The sequence below is a fragment of the Cherax quadricarinatus genome, chromosome 82 (assembly GCF_038502225.1).
Source record: "Cherax quadricarinatus isolate ZL_2023a chromosome 82, ASM3850222v1, whole genome shotgun sequence".
NCBI classification, from domain to species: Eukaryota; Metazoa; Arthropoda; class Malacostraca; order Decapoda; family Parastacidae; genus Cherax; species Cherax quadricarinatus.
This window is the reverse complement of record NC_091373.1, coordinates 13,073-38,787: the sequence shown is the minus strand read 5'-3', so window position 1 is coordinate 38,787 and position 25,715 is coordinate 13,073. Positions and strand designations below refer to the sequence as shown.

The following is a 25,715-nucleotide window of genomic DNA, read 5'->3' as shown; positions in this document are numbered from 1 at the left end:
ATAGAGGCCAGAACGTTGTGTAGCTTTAAAAATAGGTTGGATAAATACATGAGTGGATGTGGGTGGGTGTGAGTTGGACCTGATAGCTTGTGCTACCAGGTCGGTTGCCGTGTTCCTCCCTTAAGTCAAGGTGACCTGACCTGACTAGTTTGGGTGCATTGGCTAAAGATGGTAGGAGACTTGGACCTGCCTCGCATGGGCCAGTAGGCCTGCTGCAGTGTTCCTTCGTTCTTATGTTCTTATAACATGGCATGTGTAAATCCGCTCGGTCACCATATAAGCTCATGGTGGTATACGGCTCATAAAGAATATGCTCCTTTTTCATCATGAAGATGTTGCTTATCAGAGGCACGTTTGTACCCAGCTTTATCTTTAAGTTTGTGGATGATGTGAATGCACAGAACAATGCACATGAGCTGGAGTCCACCCTAATGCACATGAGCTGGAGTCCGCCTTAAGTCACCTTGACTTAAGGCTCTGGTGGCCTGGTGGCTGACGCTCTCGCTTCACACGGCGAGGGTCTGGGTTCGATTCCCAGCCAGAGTAGAAACATTGGGCGTGTTTCTTTCCACCTGTTGTCTATGTTCCCCATCAGTAAAATGGGTACCTAGGTGTTAGTCGACTGGTGTGGGTCGCATCCTGGGACACTGACCTAATTTGCCCGAAATGCTGAGCATAACAAGGGGATTTCTATGCAGTAGTATGTCATTGTTGTCAGCTAGGCCTGTATACCATGTACATGTACTTGTAGTAAATAAAGATATTATAAAAGCAGCAAGGATGGAGCACCAAGTGGCTTTGTTGTCATCCAGCCAAAATTTGAGTGGCGCTCCACATCCACCCTGTAAAGTTAGTTAGTTAGTTTAATATGTTTATTATGCACCCCATACCCATCCTGTGGGCGGTAGTCAAAAGATTACAGAGGTACATAATTGGTCCAGGGACTGGACTCCAAAGTTTTGATAGCTGAGCAAGTTACAGAGGTAATGAATTCACAATTTACAAAGGTAATGAACTCACAAATTACAAAGGTAATGAACTCACAAATTACAAAGGTAATGAACTCCGGGTAGGTCTAGTCACAATCATGACAAGTTACAAAGGTGTTGATAAATTAGACACATGTGCAACTCTTGGGTATCTTTATTGAGGAAACGTTTCGCCACACAGTGGCTTCATCAGTCCATACAAAGGAGAATCTTGAAGAACAGGAGGAGAATGAGGTAATCAGTCCCTCAACCTTGAGTCGATGTGGTCATCATCAATCTTGATTGATGGACTGACCACATCGACTCAAGGTTGAGGGACTGATTACCTCATTCTCCTCCTGTTCTTCAAGATTCTCCTTTGTATGGACTGATGAAGCCACTGTGTGGCGAAACGTTTCCTCAATAAAGATACCCAAGAGTTGCACATGTGTCTAATTTATCAACATGTCGGTTCTCTGAACCATTCATCTACAAGTTACAAAGGTTTAGTTAGTTTAATATGTTTATTATGCACCCCATACCCATCCTGTGGGCGGTAGTCAAAAGATTACAGAGATACATAATTGGTCCAGGGACTGGACTCCAAAGTTTTGATAGCTGAGCAAGTTACAGAGGCAATGAACTCACAATTTACAAAGGTAATGAACTCACAATTTACAAAGGTAATGAACTCACAATTTACAAAGGTAATGAACTCCAGGTAAGTCTGGTCACAATCATGACAAGTTACAAAGGTATTTACAGATTACAGAGGTACGTAATGGGTCCAGGGACTGGGCCCCCAAAGTTTTGATAGCTGAACTAGGTACAAAGGTAATGAGCTCACAAGTTACAAAGGTAATGAATTCTGTAGAATGGTTACTTACGTTTATACTTTGGCTACAATCATGAACAAATTATAGAGTAATGAGCAATTCACACTTCCACACCCGGTCACAACTGTAATGAGTTATTGGTGCAAATATTGATGTTACAAAGGTATTTACAGATTACAGAGGTACGTAATGGATCCAGGGACTGGGCCCCAAAGTTTGGATGGCTGAACTAGGTACAAGGTAATGAACTCACAAGTTACAAAGGTAATGTATACTGTAAGAATGGTTACTTACGTTTATACATGGCTACAATCATGAACAAATTATAGTGTAATGAGCAATTCACACTTCCACACCCGGTCACAACTGTAATGAGTTATTAGTGCAAATATTGATTGTTGAGTCACACACACACACACACACACACACACACACACACACACACACACACACACACACACACACACACACACACACACACACACACACACACACACACATAAACACACACACACACACACACACACATACACAATCTCATCCACACACACGCACACACACTCATACCGGTGAAGAGCAACCGGTGAAGAGGTGGGGCCAGGAGCTAAGACTCGACCCCTGCAACCACAAATAGGTGAGTGCAAATATGTGAGTACACACACACACCCACTCATACACACACACACACTCATACACATACACACGCACACACAAACACACACACAAACACACACACACACACACACACACACACACACACACACACACACACACACACACACACACACACACACACACACAAGCACTGGACAAGCACCTAAAGTCAGTTCCTGATCAGCCGGGCTGTGGCTCGTACGTTGGTTTGCGTGCAGCCAGCAGCAACAGCCTGGTTGATCAGGCTCTGATCCACCAGGAGGCCTGGTCACAGACCGGGCCGCGGGGGCGTTGACCCCCGGAACTCTCTCCAGGTAAACACACAGGAGCTTGGACTCGGCCCTTTTCTAGGGCCTGGGAACCTTTATGGGGGCCTTGAAACCTTTTTGGGGCCTTGGGACCTTTTCGGGGACTGGGGACTCTTTCGGGGGCCTGGGGACTTTTTCTGGGGTCTGGGGACCTTTTTGAGGGCCTATGGGCCTTTTTGGAAGCCTCGGGACCTTTTTGAAGCCTGGGGAACTTTTCGGGCCCTGAGGACCTTCTCGGGGGCCTGGGGACCTTCTCGGGGCCAGGGAACCTTTTCTGGGGCCTGGGGATTTTTTCTGGGGCCTGCGGAGATTTTCTCTAGCCCGGGGACATTTTCATGGGCCTGGGAATTTTTTCTGGGGCCTGGGGACCTTTTCGGGGGCCTTGGGACCTTCTCGGAGACTGGGGACTTTTTCTGGAGCCCGGGAACTTTGTCTGGGACCTAAGGACCTTTTGTGGAGCCTGGAGACCTTTTCTGGTGCCTGGGGACCTCTTCTTGTGCCTGGGGACTTTTTCTGGGGCCTGGGAACCTTTTAGGGGCCTGAGGACATTTTCTTGGGCATGGGGAACTTTTCTGATGCCTGGGGACCTTTTCTGGGGCCTTGAGACCTTTTCGGGGGCTTGGGGACCTTTTCAGGGCCTGGGGACCTTTTCTGGGACCTGTGGGTCTTTTCAGGGGACTGGCAACCTTTTAGGGGCCTGGGAACCTTTTCTGAGGCCTGGGACCTTTTCTGCGGCCTGGGGACCTTTATGGGGGCCTGGGGACCTTTTCGAGGCCTGGGGACCTTTTCTGGGGTATGGGGACCTTTTCTGATGCCTGGGGACCTTTTCTAGGGCCTGGGGACCTTTTGGAGGGTCTGGGGACCTTTTCGGGGGCCTCGGTACCTTTTCGGGGCCTGGGGACCTTTTCGGGGGCCTCGGGACCTTTTCAAGGTCCTGCAGACGTTTCTGGGGCCCGAGGAGCTTTTTTGGAGCCCGGGAAACTTTTCAGGGGCCCAGAGACCTTTTCAGCGGCCATGGGACCTTTTTCGGGGCCTTGGGACATTTCCTGGGGCCTGGAGACCTCCTCAGGGGCCTGTGGACCTTTTCTGGCGCCTGTGGAGCTTTCCTGGGGCCTGTGGACCTTTTCTGGGACATGTGGACCTTTTTTAGGGCCTGGAGACCTTTTCTGGGCCTGGGAACCTTTTCGGTGGCCTGGGCACCTTTTTGGGGCCTGGGGACTTTTTCTGGGACCTGGGGACCTTTTCTGAGGAATGGGGACCTTTTCTGGGGCCAAGGGACCTTTTCGGGGGCCTGGGGATATTTTCAGGGCCTACGGACCTTTTGTGGGGCCTGGGGACCTTTTCTGGGGCCTGGGGACCTTTTCTTGTGCCTGGGGACCTTTTCTGGGGCCTGGGAACCTTTTAGGGGCCTGAGGACCTTTTCTTGGGCATGGGGAACTTTTCTGATGCCTGGGGACCTTTTCTGGGGCCTTGAGACCTTTTCGGGGGCTTGGGGACCTTTTCAGGGCCTGGGGACCTTTTCTGGGACCTGTGGGTCTTTTCAGGGGACTGGCAACCTTTTAGGGGCCTGGGAACCTTTTCTGAGGCCTGGGACCTTTTCTGCGGCCTGGGGACCTTTATGGGGGCCTGGGGACCTTTTCGAAGCCTGGGGACCTTTTCTGGGGTATGGGGACCTTTTCTGATGCCTGGGGACCTTTTCTAGGGTCTGGGGACCTTTTGGAGGGTCTGGGGACCTTTTCGGGGGCCTCGGTACCTTTTCGGGGCCTGGGGACCTTTTCGGGGGCCTCGGGACCTTTTCAAGGTCCTGCAGACGTTTCTGGGGCCCGAGGAGCTGCTTTGGAGCCCGGGAAACTTTTCAGGGGCCCAGAGACCTTTTCAGCAGCCATGGGACCTTTTTCGGGGCCTTGGGACATTTCCTTGGGCCTGGAGACCTCCTCAGGGGCCTGTAGACCTTTTCTGGCGCCTGTGGAGCTTTCCTGGGGCCTGTGGACCTTTTCTGGGACATGTGGACCTTTTTTAGGGCCTGGAGACCTTTTCTGGGGCCTGGGAACCTTTTCGGTGGCCTGGGCACCTTTTTGGGGCCTGGGGACTTTTTCTGGGACCTGGGGACCTTTTCTGAGGACTGGGGACTTTTTCTGGGGCCAAGGGACCTTTTCGGGGGCCTGGGGATATTTTCAGGGCCTACAGACCTTTTGTGGGGCCTGGGGGCCTTTTCTGGGGCCTGGGGACCCTTTCTAGGGCCTGGAGACCTTTCGGGGGCCTGGGGACTTTTTTGGGGCCTGGGGACCTTTTCTGGGGCCTGGAGAGAGTTCCGGGGGTCAACGCCCCCGCAGCCCGGTCTGTGACCAGGCCTCCTGGTGGATCAGAGCCTGATCAACCAGGCTGTTGCTGCTGGCTGCACGCAAACCAACGTACGAGCCACAGCCCGGCTGATCCAGAACTGACGTTAGGTGCCTGTCCAGTGCCAGCTTGAAGACTGCCAGGGGTCTGTTGGTAATCCCCCTTATGTGTGCTGGGAGGCAGTTGAACAGTCTCGGGCCCCTGACGCTTATTGTATGGTCTCCTAACGTGCTAGTGACACCCCTGCTTTTCATTGGGGGGATGGTGCATCATCTGCCAAGTCTTTTGCTTTCGTAGTGAGTGATTTTCGTGTGCAAGTTCGGTACTAGTCCCTCTAGGATTTTCCAGGTGTATATAATCATGTATCTCTCCCTCCTGCGTTCCAGGGAATACAGGTTTAGGAACCTCAAGTGCTCCCAATAATTGAGGTGTTTTATCTCCGTTATGCGCGCCGTGAAAGTTCTCTGTACATTTTCTAGGTCGGCAATTTCACCTGCCTTGAAAGGTGCTGTTAGTGTGCAGCAATATTCCAGCCTAGATAGAACAAGTGACCTGAAGAGTGTTATCATGGGCTTGGCCTCCCTAGTTTTGAAGGTTCTCATTATCCATCCTGTCATTTTTCTAGCAGATGCGATTGATACAATGTTATGGTCCTTGAAGGTGAGATCCTCCGACATGATCACTCCCAGGTCTTTGACGTTGGTGTTTCGCTCTATTTTGTGGCCAGAATTTGTTTTGTACTCTGATAAAGATTTAATTTCCTCATGTTTACCATATCTGAGTAATTGAAATTTCTCATCGTTGAACTTCATATTGTTTTCTGCAGCCCACTGAAAGATTTGGTTGATGTCCGCCTGGAGCTTTGCAGTGTCTGCAATGGAAGACACTGTCATGCAGATTCGGGTGTCATCTGCAAAGGAAGACACGGTGCTGTGGCTGACATCCTTGTCTATGTCGGATATAAGGATGAGGAACAAGATGGGAGCGAGTACTGTGCCTTGTGGAACAGAGCTTTTCACCGTAGCTGCCTCGGACTTTACTCTGTTGACGACTACTCTCTGTGTTCTGTTAGTGAGGAAATTATAGATCCATCGACCGACTTTTCCTGTTATTCCTTTAGCGCGCATTTTGTGCGCTATTACGCCATGGTCACACTTGTCGAAGGCTTTTGCAAAGTCTGTATATATTACATCTGCATTCTTTTTGTCTTCTAGTGCATTTAGGATCTTGTCGTAGTGATCCAATAGTTGAGACAGACAGGAGCGACCTGTTCTAAACCCATGTTGCCCTGGGTTGTGTAACTGATGGGTTTCTAGATGGGTGGTGATCTTGCTTCTTAGGACCCTTTCAAAGTTTTTATGATATGGGATGTTAGTGCTATTGGTCTGTAGTTCTTTGCTGTTGCTTTACTGCCCCCTTTGTGGAGTGGGGCTATGTCTGTTGTTTTTAGTAACTGTGGGACGACCCCCGTGTCCATGCTCCCTCTCCATAGGATGGAAAAGGCTCGTGATAGGGGCTTCTTGCAGTTCTTGATGAACACAGAGTTCCATGAGTCTGGCCCTGGGGCAGAGTGCATAGGCATGTCATTTATCGCCTATTCGAAGTCATTTGGCGTCAGGATAACATCGGATAGGCTTGTGTTAATCAAATTTTGTGGCTCTCTCGTAAAAAATTCATTTTGATCTTCGACTCTCAGTCTGGTTAGCGGCTTGCTAAAAAGTGAGTCATATTGGGACTTGAGTAGCTCACTCATTTCCTTGCTGTCATCTGTGTAGGACCCATCTTGTTTAAGTAGGGGCCCAATACTGGACGTTGTTCTCGATTTTGATTTGGCATAGGAGAAGAAATACTTTGGGTTTCTTTCGATTTCATTTATGGCTTTTAGTTCTTCCCGCGATTCCTGACTCCTAAAGGATTCTTTTAGCTTAAGTTCGATGCTTGCTATTTCTCTGACCAGTGTCTCCCTACGCATTTCAGATATATTGACCTCTTTTAGCCGCTCTGTTATTCTTTTCCGTCGCCTGTAAAGGGAACGCCTGTCTCTTTCTATTTTACATCTACTCCTTTTTCTTAGAGGAATAAGCCTTGTGCATACATCGAGTGCCACCGAGTTAATCTGTTCTAGGCATAAGTTGGGGTCTGTGTTGCTTAGTATATCTTCCCAGCTTATATCGGTTAGGACTTGGTTTACTTGGTCCCACTTTATGTTTTTGTTATTGAAGTTGAATTTGGTGAATGCTCCCTCGTGACTAGTCTCATTATGTCGGTCTGGGGCTCCACGCATACATGTCCGAACCTCAATTATGTTGTGATCTGAGTATATTGTTTTTGATATGGTGACATTTCTTATCAGATCATCATTGTTAGTGAAGATGAGGTCTAGTGTATTCTCCAGTCTAGTAGGCTCTATTATTTGCTGGTTTAAATTGAATTCTGTGCAGAGATTTAAAAGCTCGGGTGAGTGTGAGTTTTCATCAGAGCTGCCTCCTGGTGTTATTACTGCAACAATATTATTTGCTATATTCCTCCATTTTAGGTGCCTTAAGTTGAAATCCCCCAGGAGCAAGATGTTGGGTGCAGGAGCTGGAAGATTTTCCAGACAGTGGTCAATTTTTAACAGCTGTTCCTGGAATTGCTGGGATGTTGCATCCGGAGGCTTGTAGACTACCACAATGACTAGGTTTTGGTTCTCGACCTTTACTGCTAAAACTTCCGCTACATCATTTGAGGCATTTAGCAGTTCTGTGCAAACAAGTGACTCTGCAATGTACAGGCCACTTATTTAACTTATTTACTTATTAATACACTTATTTAACTTATTTACTTATTAATATACTTATTTAACTTATTTACTTATTAATACACTTATTTAACTTATTTACTTATTAATATACTTATTTAACTTATTTACTTATTAATACACTTATTTAACTTATTTACTTATTAATATACTTATTTAACTTATTTACTTAAACTTATTAATATACTTATTTAACTTATTTACTTATTAATATGCTTATTTAACTTATTTACTTATTAATATACTTATTTAACTTATTTACTTATTAATATACTAATACATTTTCTCGTTCAGACTGAAACTTTACTGTTAAATTCCCAGTAATATTTCAAATTACAGTGTTCATCTGTGATGTGAGTGTGTAACTTATGCTTTGTATTTTTACTGTGAACAAGCTTACTCCTGCATAATGTTCAGTTTCATGAATACTTTCTTACTTGAGTAATTCGGTTACCTTTCAACTGTGTTAAGCAAGAGTCAGCCTGTTAACATCTATGTTCCTTGCCATCGCATCTAGTGGGTCTAGCGCCTAGTTAAAATTGTAATAGTAACAATTTGCAATCATTATACTTCTAGTTATACATTGTGTAAATTGTTTTAGACTATTTGATCAACTGGATTGTAGTGTTTAACTTCTGATACACCAATTTAATGACTGCAGACACGCACTGACACATAATAAACACATTAAAACGCTGGTAACTCCAGAAGCCGGGCCTAGTGTGTGACCTTGAGAAGTTGAGTGTGTTTATTACGACCAGCGGTGTACCACTCTCACCTATATTTACATCAACAAAAGTGTATTCTAAGTGATAAAGTGTACACTTGGTGTACTTGGTGTACTTGTCATACATAGTAACGCGTGTGTAAGTGAGATTGTTTAGGTACTGGTTCATCTATCTACAGCTGCACACTTATGCTTGCATACATGTATAACACAGTAACGTGTGAGTTACCCAGGATGGACCAAGGAAGTCGACCAGAGTGATTTATCTCAGTGTCATTGTAACATTACCTATTTTTTTTTTTTTTTTTTTTAGTAATACTGTTTACAATCTATGGTTGGGGTAAGAGGTTGTCTTCAGCATTCATTGTGATGTCTGCTATATTATTATTTCAGTGAGGTACATTAGGTGGCAGTAGCCTGAACTAACTCAAGTGGAAGTTATCATTGAATTTGAACCTCATGTTTAATGTGATGTATGTCAGAATTCTAATTTTATGCTCAATATTACCTACTTTGTCTCTCTCTCTCTCTCTCTCTCTCTCTCTCTTTTCATCTTTGTAATTTGTGATAAGGTGTAAGACCTCGCCTGTACCATCCATTATATCATTATATGTACCATATTATTACCACACATACAAGAGGTCTCTGAGTGTGTTTTTGGTGGGGTGTGTGTTGTATTGAGTGGTGGTGGTCTGGGTTGAGTATGGTTGGAGGTGTTCATTGAACTTGAGCACTTGTGTCTTGTGATCTATTTTGGACTTCTGACTTTGTAGTGAATATTTGCTCTTGCATAAGCTATAAGGGAAAGATAAGCGAGGAATTCTTGTGTTGTGAGTCTTACACCAGATATTATCACTGGCAAACATGGCAACTGTCATAGAGGAACCTATTTCTGCAGGTGATGGAAATGAAGATAGCTTCCAGACCTTTAAAAGTAAACAAAAGAGAAAAAGTGAGAAAGGGCTAGAGCGTCGACGTAGTCAGACTCACTTGACTCGTACACAATGTGATACTAAACGTCCTTGGTGCACAGAGGCTGCAAGAAGTCTTTCTTCAAAGGAAGAATGTGTTAAGCTGAACTTCCCTGACAACACCCCGCTGCCTGCTAAGTGTGCATGGCTAGTGGAAGCTGTAAACAAGCATCCTAACTCAAGGATCCAATTTAGGAAAAACACACACAACTTTGTGTTTGTGGAACAGAATAAAGAGCTGATTAATGATCTACTTAGTACACCTTATGGGGATATTAAGCTGCTCCGACCTCCATCAGACACTCACCACTTTAAAAAATGGGTCAGTATCATAATCTTTGGATACCCTCTCTGCATGGACCCATCCCATCTGACTCTAAGTGAGCATATCATCAAGCCTAAAAGACTTAAAGGAAAATCCCAAATTATTGGCAGTTGGGTAGGTCCTGTGCCCCTCCCCCGGAATATCTGGGTGCATGGTTTACGTTTCCTAAACATCGAAGTGTACCTACCCCCTAAACGTAGGTGTTACAAATGCCAGCACTATGGCCATGCGCCCTCGTGTGTGTATGTGCGCGCGCGCACTAGTGTGGGTGTATGATCCACTTAATATTTGTATTTATAACTCATTACAATTGTGACCAGGTGTGGACGTATCAGTGGTTCATTACTTTGTAATTTGTTCATGACTGTAACCATGTATAGGAGTGAAGCTGATTCATTACCTCTGTAACTTGCCATGATTAGTGACCAGATCTACCTGGAGTTCATTACCTTTGTAACTAGTTCAGCTATCATAACTTTGGGGTCCAGTCACTGGACCCATTATGTACCTTTGTAATCTTTTGACTACCGCCCACAGGATGGGTATGGGGTGCATAAAGATATTAAACTAAAGTGTGTGTGTGTGTGTGTGTGTGTGTGTGTGTGTGTGTGTGTGTGTGTGTGTGTGTGTGTGTGTGTGTGTGTGTGTGTGTGTGTGTGTGTGTGTGACTCAACAATCAATATTTGCACCAATAACTCATTACAATTGTGACCGGGTGTGGAAGTGTGAATTGCTCATTACTCTATAATTTGTTCATGATTGTAGCCAAAGTATAAACGTAAGTAACCATTCTACAGAATTCATTACCTTTGTAACTTGTGAGCTCATTACCTTTGTACCTAGTTCAGCTATCAAAACTTTGGGGGCCCAGTCCCTGGACCCATTACGTACCTCTGTAATCTGTAAATACCTTTGTAACTTGTCATGATTGTGACCAGACTTACCTGGAGTTCATTACCTTTGTAAATTGTGAGTTCATTACCTTTGTAAATTGTGAGTTCATTACCTTTGTAAATTGTGAGTTCATTACCTCTGTAACTTGCTCAGCTATCAAAACTTTGGAGTCCAGTCCCTGGACCAATTATGTACCTCTGTAATCTTTTGACTACCGCCCACAGGATGGGTATGGGGTGCATAATAAACATATTAAACTAACTATGGCCATGTTGCAGTAGACTGTGGAATACTACATTCTTGGTGTGGTAAGTGTGCTGGGAAACATTCCACTAGAGAATGCACAGTAGGCCCTGACAGCCGAAAATTTAAGTGTATTAACTGTACCTGGAGAGAGTTCCGGGGGTCAACGCCCCCGTGGCCCGGTCTGAGACCAGGCCTCCTGGTGGATCAGAGCCTGATCAACCAGGCTGTTGCTGCTGGCTGCACGCAAACCAACATACGAGCCACAGCCCGGCTGATCCGGAACTGACTTTAGGTGCTTGTCCAGTGCCAGCTTGAAGACTGCCAGGGGTCTGTTGGTAATCCCCCTTATGTGTGCTGGGAGGCAGTTGAACAGTCTCGGGCCCCTGACACTTATTGTATGGTCTCTTAACGTGCTAGTGACACCCCTGCTTTTCATTGGGGGGATGGTGCATCGTCTGCCAAGTCTTTTGCTTTCGTAGTGGGTGATTTTCGTGTGCAAGTTCGGTACTAGTCCCTCTAGGATTTTCCAGGTGTATATAATCATGTATCTCTCCCTCCTGCGTTCCAGGGAATACAGGTTTAGGAACCTCAAGCGCTCCCAATAATTGAGGTGTTTTATCTCCGTTATCCGCGCCGTGAAAGTTCTCTGTACATTTTCTAGGTCGGCAATTTCACCTGCCTTGAAAGGTGCTGTTAGTGTGCAGCAATATTCCAGCCTAGATAGAACAAGTGACCTGAAGAGTGTCATCATGGGCTTGGCCTCCCTAGTTTTGAAGGTTCTCATTATCCATCCTGTCATTTTTCTAGCAGATGCGATTGATACAATGTTATGGTCCTTGAAGGTGAGATCCTCCGACATGATCACTCCCAGGTCTTTGACGTTGGTGTTTCGCTCTATTTTGTGGCCAGAATTTGTTTTGTACTCTGATGAAGATTTAATTTCCTCATGTTTACCATATCTGAGTAATTGAAATTTATCATCGTTGAACTTCATATTGTTTTCTGCAGCCCACTGAAAGATTTGGTTGATGTCTGCCTGGAGCTTTGCAGTGTCTGCAATGGAAGACACTGTCATGCAGATTCGGGTGTCATCTGCAAAGGAAGACACGGTGCTGTGGCTGACATCCTTGTCTATGTCGGATATAAGGATGAGGAACAAGATGGGAGCGAGTACTGTGCCTTGTGGAACAGAGCTTTTCACCGTAGCTGCCTCGGACTTTACTCTGTTGACGACTACTCTCTGTGTTCTGTTAGTGAGGAAATTATAGATCCATCGACCGACTTTTCCTGTTATTCCTTTAGCACGCATTTTGTGCGCTATTACGCCATGGTCACACTTGTCGAAGGCTTTTGCAAAGTCTGTATATATTACATCTGCATTCTTTTTGTCTTCTAGTGCATTTAGGACCTTGTCGTAGTGGTCCAATAGTTGAGACAGACAGGAGCGACCTGTTCTAAACCCATGTTGCCCTGGGTTGTGTAACTGATGGGTTTCTAGATGCGTGGTGATCTTGCTTCTTAGGACCCTTTCAAAGATTTTTATGATATGGGATGTTAGTGCTATTGGTCTGTAGTTCTTTGCTGTTGCTTTACTGCCCCCTTTGTGGAGTGGGGCTATGTCTGTTGTTTTTAGTAACTGTGGGACGACCCCCGTGTCCATGCTCCCTCTCCATAGGATGGAAAAGGCTCGTGATAGGGGCTTCTTGCAGTTCTTGATGAACACAGAGTTCCATGAGTCTGGCCCTGGGGCAGAGTGCATGGGCATGTCATTTATCGCCTGTTCGAAGTCATTTGGCGTCAGGATAACATCGGATAGGCTTGTGTTAATCAAATTTTGTGGCTCTCTCATAAAAAATTCATTTTGATCTTCGACTCTCAGTCTGGTTAGCGGCTTGCTAAAAACTGAGTCATATTGGGACTTGAGTAGCTCACTCATTTCCTTGTTGTCATCTGTGTAGGACCCATCTTGTTTAAGTAGGGGCCCAATACTGGACGTTGTTCTCGATTTTGATTTGGCATAGGAGAAGAAATACTTTGGGTTTCTTTCGATTTCATTTATGGCTTTTAGTTCTTCCCGCGATTCCTGACTCCTAAAGGATTCTTTTAGCTTAAGTTCGATGCTTGCTATTTCTCTGACCAGTGTCTCCCTACGCATTTCAGATATATTGACCTCTTTTAGCCGCTCTGTTATTCTTTTCCGTCGCCTGTAAAGGGAGCGCCTGTCTCTTTCTGTTTTACATCTACTCCTCCTTTTTCTTAGAGGAATAAGCCTTGTGCATACATCGAGTGCTACCGAGTTAATCTGTTCTAGGCATAAGTTGGGGTCTGTGTTGCTTAGTATATCTTCCCAGCTTATATCGGTTAGGACTTGGTTTACTTGGTCCCACTTTATGTTTTTGTTATTGAAGTTGAATTTGGTGAATGGGGTTACAGTTTCCCACAAGGACTGCAGTCAGAACCCAAACAACCTTCGATGTAAACCTGATAACAGTCCTTTAATGGTAACTGAGGATGGGGCCATCCAGTCTACCACAGCCAGATCTGAGACTGAACCTCTGCAAAGTGTGCAAGAACCCCACCTCACTGCAAAGGATTCTGGTGATACCAGAATGCCATCACACACACCAGCTGTGGAGGAGCTAGCCATCCCTGCTAGCACATATGGAACTACTGGTCTGCCACTACAGATACCTATGGCTACACCTGAATATGGGGATGAGTTTGTCATTTCTCCCAATACACACAACTACAACAGTCAGACGGACACCACACAGGTAACCTCCCTGGAAATTGGAGATGAGTCAGATGCACAGGACCTACCTGCCTGGAGTTTACCTGGAGAGAGTTTCGGGGGTCAATGCCCCCGCGGCCCGGTCTGTGACCAGGCCTCCTGGTGGATCAGCGCCTGATCAACCAGGCTGTTGCTGCTGGCTGCACGCAAACCAACGTACGAGCCACAGCCCGGCTGATCAGGAACTGACTTTAGGTGCTTGTCCAGTGCCAGCTTGAAGACTGCCAGGGGTCTGTTGTTAATCCCCCTTATGTGTGCTGGGAGGCAGTTGAACAGTCTCGGGCCCCTGACACTTATTGTATGGTCTCTTAACGTGCTAGTGACACCCCTGCAATGAATGATGAAACAGAGAACACTAATGTAACCATGGTACCTGTTAAGGTGATAGGTGTTAAAGAAAGCACTAACCCAGAAGTGCCATCCTCCGGAGAGGCATTGGATTCGCCTGACCTTCCTCATATTATAACAACTTTCCAGAAAAAAATTGAGCATCTTGAACAGATCCTGATAAGTTTAATAAATATATGTAATCAGGATGATGCTCTTGAGCATGGTGATGATGTCAAAAGTGCAGCAATCTCCGTTCAGCTTCCAGCAATTTGTGAGAAAGAAGCCCATAACTCTTGCCTTCAAAAATTGCCTTATCACTGGCTGCCAAAATGCCGAAAAATGCTTAAAAATAAAGGTCCTGAAGATAAAGACGTACAAACTATGCTATTTGCTCTTAAGTAGCTGCACACTGTAGTCAAAGCATAATAGTTTTACCATCTTATGAGCAAGAGATTGTAATAACTCACTACAATGGATACATTACAAATCTTTTCATGGAACATTGCTTCCATCAGGAAGCGGTTGCCTGACTTACATCATATTAGTGCAACCAAGAATATTGATGTCATCTGTTTGCAGGAATGTAGATTGAAAGATGGAGCACCTCCACCAAACTTGCCTGGATATGCAGCTTATAACCTAAGGTCAACCAACTGTTGTGTGATGTATGTCAGAAAGAGCTTGCCACATTCACTCCTTTCCTTGCAGAGTCGAGTTAACATGCAGTATCATGGTGTCAAAGTATATGCAGGCGATTTTTCCATAAACATTTTTAATCTCTATGCCCCAGCGAACCAGCTTCGACCTGATGCTTTACCAGATCGCATCAATAGTGAACCTACCATCATTCTTGGAGATTTTAATGCCAGACATAAGAATATTGGTGGGTCTATAACAAACACCAATGGAACTAAACTAGTGAGATTGCTAAATGAGCATGATAATGTTCGAATTGTGGGCACTACTGAGCCTACTCACATATATGGTGGCATACTAGATCTGTGTCTTGGATTTAATACATCATATACGATGCATGACTCTGTCATAGTTGATGATCTTCTATCTGATCACTTCCCAAGACTAACAACTGTCAATCTTGATCACATCTCCAGCAATCAAGGAGCTAAATACAGAAGGTCACTTGTTCTATCTAGGCTGGAATATTGCTGCACACTAACAGCACCTTTCAAGGCAGGTGAAATTGCCGACCTAGAAAATGTACAGAGAATTTTCACGGCGCGCATAACGGAGATAAAACACCTCAATTATTGGGAGCGCTTGAGGTTCCTAAACCTGTATTCCCTGGAACGCAGGAGGGAAAGATACATGATTATATACACCTGGAAAATCCTAGAGGGACTAGTACCGAACTTGCACACGAAAATCACTCACTACGAAAGCAAAAGACTTGGCAGACGATGCACCATCCCCCCAATGAAAAGCAGGGGTGTCACTAGCACGTTAAGAGACCATACAATAAGTGTCAGGGGCCCGAGACTGTTCAACTGCCTCCCAGCACACATAAGGGGGATTACCAACAGACCCCTGGCAGTCTTCAAGCTGGCACTGGACAAGCACCTAAAGTCAGTTCCGGATCAGCCGGGCTGTGGCTCGTACGTTGGTTTGCGTGCAGCCAGCAGCAACAGCCTGGTTGATCAAGCTCTGATCCACCAGGAGGCCTGGTCTCAGACCGGGCCGCGGGGGCGTTGACCCCCGGAACTCTCTCCAGGTAAACTCCAGGAGGAAACTTATTCTCAAACCAGAACACAGAGACAACTTTATTAACCACTTGGATCAATGGTATAAGAATTACGAGCCCATTGGCACACAAAAATTTAATGATGATTTAATTACCACTATTGAGAGTGTTCTCACAGATCAAGTGGGCAGGAATAGGAAACAAAAACCCTCCACTATAAATAACAATAAAAACCAATGTAAATACTATAATGATCCACAGCTGCGCAATCTAACACATGCAGCTAGGAGGATTGGTAAAGCATACCGTGAATGTAGAACCCCAGACCTGCTCAGAACGTTCCAAGCTGCACTAACAAATGCAAGGAATAGAAAGGAAGAACTTAGGCAACAGGAATGGGAACAGTTTGTTAGTGGATTAAATAGGTCCACCCCTTTGAGTTTGGCTTGGAAAGGTATAAATAAAATAACCAGGAAAAAGACTGGCAATGTTGCTCATCCCTTTCCTCTTGAAAAAGCAAATGACCTCATAAATGACTGGTCCAAAACATCCAGGCATGAAAGCCTTCCATCTCGTATTAGAAAAAATTTAGAGAGTACTTCTGAAGAAATGTTGAAACTGATTAATTTTATGAGCCAAAATATTGATGAGAGTGATTGCCTCTTTACCGAGTATGAATTAGATAATGCATTAACCAAAGGTCGATCAACTGCTCCTGGAGAGGATGGTATAACCTATGATATTCTCAGAACTCTAAGGCACGTGCCTGATAACCCTTTGTTGGCACTGTATAATCTCAGTTACATTGAGGGCGTTCTTCCTACTTCCTGGACCAATAGTCTCATTGTGCCTATCCCTAAGCCCCAACAGCCTGATACATTTAGGCCGATCTCCTTAACTAGTTGTCTTTGTAAAACTTTTGAAAGAATGATGCTTAACAGACTGTACTACAGAATCAGAGATCAACTTTCCCCCTACCTCTATGGGTTTATGAAAGGTAAAAGTGTGCAGAACTGTATTTCCACCTTTCTCACTGCACACACCTCTACTAGTTTTACCACTTTTCTTGATCTAAAATCTGCATTTGATATTGCGAACAGAACCGTTATACTACATGAACTAGCCAAAATGAATATTGGTGGTAGCTTACTCTGCTGGATAATAGGATACCTGTCAAATAGAGTATCCTCTGTCCTTTACCAAGGCTTCAGAAGTGATTCTAAAGAAATGTCTTTAGGTACACCGCAGGGAGGAGTTCTTAGTCCCATGCTATTTAATATTCTGATTAATGCTCTCCTAAATGCTCTACCTGCCTCACCTAAACATATAGCTATAAGCTATGCTGATGATATCATGATCCATACAACAGGGCATAAGAAGATGAATACCATTCTTAATGAAGTTCAAGCAATTTGTAATCGACTAGGCCTCATAATATCTTCCTCTAAAACTAAGATATTAACAAGCAAACGACATCCCCCACCCATCTATTTGCAGGGTGAAATCATTAGCTTCGTTAAAACTTACAGATATCTTGGTGTAGATGTACCCTTTAACAAATCCACTATACCACAACTAAACAAGAAATGTAAAGCTAGGCTAAATGCTCTCAAAGCTGTTGCTGGCTACAATCCCAACTATGGTGCAAATGTGAGAATCGTGAGAATGATGTACATAGCCTATGTTAGGTCCTTAATTGATTATGCTGCTCCCATGTTGATATTAGCTAGAGAAAGTTCTCTCCGACTCTTGAAGTTAATGCAAAATGAAGCTCTCAGGATTATTCTTGGCTGTCCCAGATCTACAAAAGTTCTTAACATGAGGAAGGAGCTTGGTATTTCTAGTATCAGTGATAGGATTGTTGAAATTAACACTGTACTCGGTATTAGAATGTTGAGAAACGAACCAGACACTGTCACAGTGAATCTTACCAAGTGTCAAGAGGTAAATACACACAGATCTAAATGGATTGTGAAAACGTGCAATTGCATTAAGTTTTATAACCTGCATGAACTGTATCACTGTAGGCAACAAGAGCATTTCACCCCTGGGTGGCTAACCCTCCGGGGTTAAAAATCCGAACGAAATCTTATCTCTTATCTTACCTACAAGTCCCTCCCAAGAAGCTCATTGCTAGTAATCCCTTCCTTAAATCTCTTGTTAGAGCAACTGCTCAAGAAGAAATTTCTCACCTAGCTGGTAGTAACAAGTTATCACAAGTTATATACACTGATGGATCTAAACAGGAGTCTTCTGGCAGGGCTGCATCTGCTCTTGTTGCCACCTCCCTAGTTAAGAACGATAATAAATTTGTTGAGTTAGGCATAAGAATTAACAACTGGGCGTCTACACTGCAAACTGAATTGTTTGCAATCCTAATGGCGCTAAAGCTAACCTATGACACTGAGCTTGACTCTATCATCATTACTGATTCTATGTCATCATTGAAGGCTCTTGGCTCATATAATGACTCCAACAACATGCTCATTGGGGAAGCCAGGTATAGATACTCAAAAATTAGGGACAAAGGAATTAATGTACAATTGCTATGGATCCCATCACACATTGGATTACTCCTTCATGATAAAGTTGATATGTTAGCCAAGAAGAGTATCGAGAAGGAGAATGTAGAATATAACTTTGGTATAACTGTGTCTAGCATTAGGAATAATATTAGGAGAGAAGTAAATAATGAAAATGATTGTTATAGGAATGCAGTTAGAAGCCTAAGTAGATCTATAACCCACTATGATAACATGAACGTAGATAAGTATGTTTATGGAGCAACTTGCAATGTGAACAGACTGACTGATGTTGTAGTGGCCAGGCTTAGGCTTGGTTACAAGTACTTCTGGCAGTTTTTTTTTTTTTTTTATATTTTATTTAGAACAATACAATACAAGAGATAGATAAAGACAAAAACAGGTCTTACACAGAATAAATCATTAACAACCACACAAACATGAACTTGAGATAACACAAATATCCCTCCTCACCCATACATGAAAACCCCTACACCTATGATAACCAATAAACGACTAATTCCAATTGCATTGTTATATGATTAACAAAACACACCATAATATGCATATATTGTCACTTTGTAAATTATAAAGTAGGACACCTTATACGTTAAATACAATTAACGTAATGTATTGAGAATAAGGTAAAAACAATATGTTCATCAAACACAGAATATATTAATAAGCAAGGATCCAACACACTGACCCCTCTACAAGCATCTAAACATGCATATGAATAACATACATAGAACAATGTCCCACTGCAAAATCAAACACATATATAGAGTATACTCGTCACAAACCATGAATACACAACATACGCCCAAGTTCATACACATTCACCCTCTCATACCAGGAGGCGACCCCGTTTTCACCCCTGACAGCCCATCAACATAACACATTGTACCATCCCTACCCTGCCCCACCCACCTAATTTACAAATTTAATAAAACCTCTAATGTAAGGTCTCGATATCCCTCAGAGAAATCCCGCTCCCACCTCCTCCCATAAAGTTCTCTATTACGGCACAACGTTTTATAAAACGTAACAGCCAATACCCTCCTCTTCACCTCACTTACCTCTTTCCCCCTCATTCCCCACATAATGTAGACATAATCTACCATAATGTACCCCACAGCCCTAATAATACTATCATCCATACCCCCCACATCAAGACTCAATGCCCGCAGAACAGAGAGGTATTGACCACTTATCTTATGCAACACCCTGCTCAACCAACCCCTGACGCTCCCCAACCCCTCACAAAAATATACTACATGGAATGCAGAATCCTCCCCGCCACATATTCCACATGCCCCCCCCCTCAACCACCCGTCTAGCTCGTAAGACCACTCCCGATGGTAAAATCCCATGCAAAAACCGATACATCACGTCACGTCCACGGGGTTGTAACCTTAACCTACCAAACCTTCTCCATATACATCCCCAGTCATACATGGGGAAAATCCCCTCCACCGGAGCCACAACCCTTTCCGTCGACATCCTACACAGCCTACTTATTTTTACCTTACCCAGCTCCCTTACCATCACCACTGCCCTCAAAATAGTTTCACACTCCCTCAACTCCGTCCCAGAAAACATGCGTTTCAATTTATTGTGTACCTTAACCAACCCCCCCCCACTCACACCCTCCCTCATCACCTCCCTTTTAATGAAGATACATTTAACCCTCCTCTTTAAGTTCATTAAACCCAACCCCCCCTGACGCACAGGTAACATTACTACATCCCTTCTAAGCCAGTCACAACCTGAACCCCACAAAAATTTAAAAACCCCTCTTAGTATAGTTGCAATTGCCGTCCCCGTTAAAGGGAACACGGCAGCCACATGCCAAACCTTGCTATACAATAAAACGTTAATTACAATGGCACGCTGCACAAGGGTCAAATGATAAGGCCGCAATGCTCCCAATCGACCCAGTATCTTTTCTACCAACCTGACCGAATTATTAACACGTGCAACCTCAAGATCATCAGCATAGATTAGACCACAAATTTTTAATGACATCACCCGCTTCTTTACGACTGCACTACCCCACTCGACCCTCTCCCCCCAAGTTCCTAACCCCATAACCATGGACTTCTCCGAATTTACCCTCATACCAGTCGCACATGCAAACGTGTCGACCACTCCATCTAAGGCGTTTATGGACATCCCCTCTCTAACCAATACAGTGGTATCATCCACATACCCTATGAGAACAGGCCAAACGCCCTCAGTACCCCCCCCAACCCCTTCACTAACGCCCATATGGCGCTCCACCATTCTATAAAAGGGGTCCTGTATGCACGCAAATAAAAGCTGTGACATAGGACACCCCTGTCTAAGACCTCTGCCCATTACAATCCTCCCCCCTAATCTTCCATTAATCTGTACTCTCACCATTGCCCCTCTATATAACGCCTCTACCCATCCCACTATTTCTTCCCCATAGCCCTGTTTCCTGAGGATAGCTCTCAACGCCTCTCGCTCCACCCTATCATAAGCTCCTTGCCAGTCTAGTGCAACCAAACCCCCCCCCCCTTCCCCCCCCCCTTTTTCTTCCACGAAATCCCTTAAAAGACCATGTCCCACCCCCATAGACCTACCTGGCAACCCAAACTGGGTTTCCGATACAACCCTCCCTACAACACACTTGATCCTATTTCCTAAAATTTTTGCAAATAACTTATAATCCGCGCATAACAACGATATTGTTCTATAGTCCCTGAGCGAACGCTGTTCCTTACCCTTCGGTACCAAAACAACTACAGCTGTTGCCTGTCTGTCACCCAACCTTCCCCTTACCTTCATCAAGTTCAGTAACCTCACCAAAAAACCTTTTATTAACTCCCAATGCTGTTGATAAAACTCCGCCGGCAGTCCATCGATTCCCGGTGCTTTGCCCTTCTGCATGGCACTCAAAGCTCTCCATATTTCCCCCTCAGTTATGTCCCCCCCCAAAGCTTCCCTATCACTGTGTCCTAACCTACATGGCACACTTCCACACACCCTCTCTAAATCCCCTAATCCTACCCCTTCCTCCCGCCAATACTTTTCGTACCACTGATCCGCAAACAACCCCATCACATCCGTAGTGTGGATAACCTGACCCGCCCTATACCCTCCCACCGACTCAAGAACCTCCAAACATGGAATAGTTGTTGCCTGCCGACGTTGTTTTTGTCTGCGCAACACACACGAAGACGTCCTATCACCCCATAACACCTCCTCCACCCCCGCCATTACTCTCACCGCTTGGAACCGCTCGTCCTGAATTTCTCGCAACCGCTCTTTAAGTATCATAATGTCGTCCATCGGATAGACACCCTCTACTGTCCCTTTTACATAACAACCCCGTAACCTGTCCTCCAAATAATTAATCAACCCAAATTTTAAAGAATTAATCCTTTTCCCCTCCCTCACATAATAATGCCGAATCCGGTCCTTAGCCACACCATCCCACCACGTCACCACGTCCTCCACACCTTGTACCTCCTCAGTTAATCTCTCCCACAGCTCCGTAAAACCCCCCAACCCCTCCTCATCTTCCAACAGACTCGTATTTAATTTCCAATATCCCCTAGAGATACAAGCTAGAGAATCCCACTCTACTTCTGCGACAACCGCCCTATGATCTGAAAAAGCTAGTTCAATAGTACGGACAGACGTTGACAATACCTTATGAGATATATACAACCTGTCTAACCTAGCTGCGTAACCTCGCCTCACGAAAGTATGCTCCACCTCCCACGCTCCCCCACTTACCACATCCCTCAACTGAACGTCCACCAAAAGATTGCGTAATGCTGTCAACATATGCCCCGCCCCTCGTGGTTCCACATCCGCTCTCCTGATCACACAATTCCAGTCCCCACCTACGATGGCCACTTCAGGTAAACCACGGAAAGCAAAAACTAGATCATCACACACAAAATCCCTCTTGACTTTCATATCATTTTCAGCTGGTGCATACACACTTACAAAGGTTACCCTCTGCCCCATCCACCACCCATCCACACGCAACACCCTCCCCCCCCACCCCCTTCACGTCTTTGCAACACAAACGGGCTCGCCTCCTTTATCAATAAACCCACACCACCTTTCAAACGTGCCGATGGCAGAGTCAACACCGTATACCCGTCCACCTCGAGCACTCTACCCTCCCTGAAATTATGCTCCTGTAGAAAGACTACGTCCACTCTGTATCGACGTAAGAGCATACGAAAGCATTCCCTCTTCACACCAGTACACAGTCCATTCACATTCACAGTCATGCACTTAAGGCCTTTCTAAAGCTTCCAACCCTTTCTCCTCTCACCCTTCCCAGGGCCTCTTGCCCCAGGGTCAACATGTGGTTTGTCACCATCCACCCCCCCCCTCTTCGATGCCTCTTATCCTGGCTGTCACGAGAATATACATCCTTCCTCCCAGACCTCTGCGCGGGCGTCAGGACATCATCTGAGTCTGACGCAGCCGCCCTCTTCCTCGTAACACTCTCTACCGCCATACTGTCTACCGAAGATTCCTCACAGTGAACATCAACCTCTACTGTGACCTGTCGCACAGAGCTCGGTGACTCCTCTCTCTGCCTGCAGTTGTCCTCCTTCCTTCCCGTGCCTGTCCCGCCACACTCTCCTTTCAACTCAGGCACCATTTCACGGACCAAGCCATTATCCTCGCCCGAAGAAGGTAAAGTTTTCAATACCTCGTCGAGCTCCTCCTCCAGCTCTTGCACCTCCTGCTGAATGAGCACTTCCTCCCCCGTCACCGGCAAAGTGGCCATTATCGGCTCCACACAACTTGTGCCCCGCCCCTCATGCACCACAAGAGACTCTTCTACAATTTCACTCCACAGACGGCCATCACCTCGGTTTCCTTTGGAATTCTCCTCTACGACAACCACACCTGTAACTGGTGCACCACCTGTTTGCGCCGGCGCCCTCCACTGCCTCCCACACGTCGCCGCCATATGGTCATACTCTCCACACAACCTGCATGTCCGACGCTGCCCAGCATACGCCACTAGAATTTGGGTCCTAAACTCCGGCATCACGACGTATGACGGGATCGGGTGCCTCAGTGTCATTTTGAGGGAGAATGTACCCTCCGGACGTCCCACGTACGCACCTGCCGCCCACTTGCCTTGGGTTGCCAGATGCACGGTACCATAAGCTGCAAACACCTTCCGTAAGTCCTCCTCGTCAGCCTCGAAGGGGACATTGCGCAACTTCACCCACGTATAGTGGCGAGAAACGTCTATGAGTCGCACTTTGACAGCTGGAGTTACATCAATACTCACATGCTCAAATTTCGTCACTAACGACTCGTACACAGCCGTCGAATTTAACTTGACGAATAGACGATAGGCCCCATTCAGGGCTACACCATAAACCTCATCATCCTGCACTCCGTACGTTTCTCTGATGATTGCCGGAAGTAACACCTGCGCCGTAGAGGGGGAAATCGCCCCACGAAGCAGCTCCACGCCGACAGTGTTCACCCTACGTCGGATACTCAGCGCCATATTGTTGCTATGAGAGCTCTCCTGACAAAACAGCAGAGGGGTGCTGTGCACAACCGCACTCCACCGCAGTCAGGCAGCTAATTGCTCTGGCAGTTTGGGAGACACACCGATGATGATCAAACTAAATGTAAATTATGTGATCAGGCATATGGTCACTCTCTTGAACACTATGTGCTTAATTGTCTACTTATTGAGGAATACAGAGACAGACAGTATAATAACCTATGTGACATGTCAAGATATCTTATTAATGAAAATAAGATACCAGATATACTAAGCAAATTTCCTAAATTTGCTTGTAACAGATAAGTGAACTATAGATATGTAGATATAAATCCATATGTATTCCTGTTAACCCTTTGGGGCCTAGTTCCTAGGTCTTTTGTGTATCCATATGCTCTCGCGCTACCGTCCACAGGATGGATATGGGGTGCACAATAAACTAGCCACTTCGGTGGCAAAATCTAATCTACTTATTAATACACTTATTTAACTTATTTACTTATTAATATACTTATTTAACTTATTTACTTATTAATACACTTATTTAACTTATTTACTTATTAATATACTTATTTAACTTATTTACTTATTAATATACTTATTTAACTTATTTACTTATTAATACACTTATTTAACTTATTTACTTATTAATATACTTATTTAACTTATTTACTTACTAATACACTTATTTAACTTATTTACTTATTAATATACTTATTTAACTTATTTACTTATTAATATACTTATTTAACTTATTTACTTATTAATACACTTATTTAACTTATTTACTTATTAATATACTTATTTAACTTATTTACTTATTAATACACTTATTTAACTTATTTACTTATTAATATACTTATTTAACTTATTTACTTACTAATACACTTATTTAACTTATTTACTTACTAATACACTTATTTAACTTATTTACTTACTAATACACTTATTTAACTTATTTACTTACTAATACACTTATTTAACTTATTTACTTACTAATACACTTATTTAACTTATTTACTTACTAATACACTTATTTAACTTATTTACTTACTAATACACTTATTTAACTTATTTACTTATTAATATACTTATTTAACTTATTTACTTATTAATACACTTATTTAAGTTGTCAAGGGAAAGAGGGCAAGAGTGCCATGTATTAATTGTGATTTAAGTGCTCTTGATCCAGGGAACTTGCAGCTACCTTTTATACCCACATATCACACCTCATTAACGCCCCTCACCCCCCTGGAGGTGCACGGCCCCTACAGGTTTACCGTCTGGCCATAAATCACTAAAATAATTGAAGAAGTTGGCACCCCTGTAGAGGTGCGCGCGTGCGCGTGCGCACTCAGAAAAAACATCGATGGTGGAGAAACTTTGTGTCAGGAATCACGTACAAAGTACAGTGAATAACGTACAGTAAGTAACGTACATAAGACTTGTTAATAGTGTAGGAATACTTGTGAGTGGCGGGTTTATTAATGGTGTCTGGCCCCTCAAGGAAGGTTCCTTGATGTTGGTCAGGGGCTCTTGATTTATGGAATTGGATCTGTGCTCCAGTTCCCTGAATTAAGCCTGAATACCTTCCACATCCCCCCCCAGGCGCTGTATAATCCTCCGGGTTTAGCGCTTCCCCCTTTATAATAATAATGGTGTCGTTTATTGCTATAAGGAATACATATAAATGACCTCATAGGGGACAGGAGCCATAGTAGGGAAACAAGTGTAGTCAAAGATAAGATAAAACCAATATTGCAAACTAGAAATT

General features: G+C 44.4%; 1 protein-coding gene across 7 annotated transcripts in view; it reads left to right on the top strand.

The window, feature by feature from the left end:
• LOC138850937 (alpha-aminoadipic semialdehyde synthase, mitochondrial-like) overlaps window positions 1-25,715 on the top strand; it is a 218,327-nt gene that overhangs the window by 179,540 nt on the left and 13,072 nt on the right. The window contains exon 1 of one of the 7 annotated variants that reach the window (XM_070102506.1): window positions 25,073-25,366. The exons of 3 other annotated variants lie outside the window; for them this stretch is intronic. The gene's annotated coding sequence lies outside the window, so the exon portion shown is untranslated. Of the gene's footprint in view, window positions 1-25,072; window positions 25,367-25,715 lie in introns of those variants that run through there. 3 more of the 7 variants (XR_011394288.1, XR_011394287.1, XR_011394286.1) reach the window with 3 other exon arrangements.